The sequence below is a fragment of the Colobus angolensis genome, unplaced genomic scaffold (genome assembly GCF_000951035.1).
Source record: "Colobus angolensis palliatus isolate OR3802 unplaced genomic scaffold, Cang.pa_1.0 Scaffold23, whole genome shotgun sequence".
Classification (NCBI taxonomy): domain Eukaryota; kingdom Metazoa; phylum Chordata; class Mammalia; order Primates; family Cercopithecidae; genus Colobus; species Colobus angolensis.
In genome coordinates this window covers 707345-708275 of record NW_012115488.1, presented here as the reverse complement: position 1 = coordinate 708275, position 931 = coordinate 707345, and positions in this window count along the sequence as shown.

The following is a 931-nucleotide window of genomic DNA, read 5'->3' as shown; positions in this document are numbered from 1 at the left end:
TTACTTATTAAATCAATTATAATTAATATTTTCACAGGAGCACAGACATGATTGAAACGTGTTTTTCAGTTTTTTAGAGCTAGATTACAATCTGGTTTCCTGGCATAGCCATACCTGTGTGATTGGTATTGTTGTGAAATTCTGGACTGGTTTCGTACCTCCATTATTCTGATCTGTCAAATAAATAATGATGTGGTTACCAATGCTAAATGTCCTTTATTTATTAATGTAATTGAGTGGCAATAATATGCTAAGCACTGTCACATATATCCAGCTTGAGCCCCTTTTGACTCATCGTTTAGAACACACTAATATAAGATTTCACATGAGTGACTCCTGGTACAGACACCATTGGTCAGGGAATTCTGTCACAGAAAAAGCCCTTCCCCACCCCACATGGAATCATGTGGGCAGCTGGAGTCTTACCATTCTTCATAACCACTTCTTTATTTGAAGATGTTGGAGAACTGAAATTAGAAAAAAACAAAAAAATTAAAAGATGCTGAATAAATATCTACAATTCAGATGTTATATGAAATTTTAAGAAGTATATTTCACTTTATTATATCTCAGAATAGAGGAGCAGAAACAGCCTGCCAAAACTCTTCATTTCTTAATAGTGAATTTCCCATTTAAAAAGTAGTATGTCGGTCGGGCGCGGTGGCTCAAGCCTGTAATCCCAGCACTTTGGGAGGCCGAGACGGGCGGATCACGAGGTCAGGAGATCGAGACCATCCTGGCTAACACGGTGAAACCCCGTCTCTACTAAAAAATACAAAAAAAAAACGAGCCGGGCTAGGTGGCGGGCGCCTGTAGTCCCAGCTACTCCGGAGGCTGAGGCCGGAGAATGGCGTAAACCCGGGGGGCGGAGCTTGCAGTGAGCTGAGATCCGGCCACTGCACTCCAGCCTGGGCGACAGAGCAAGACTCTG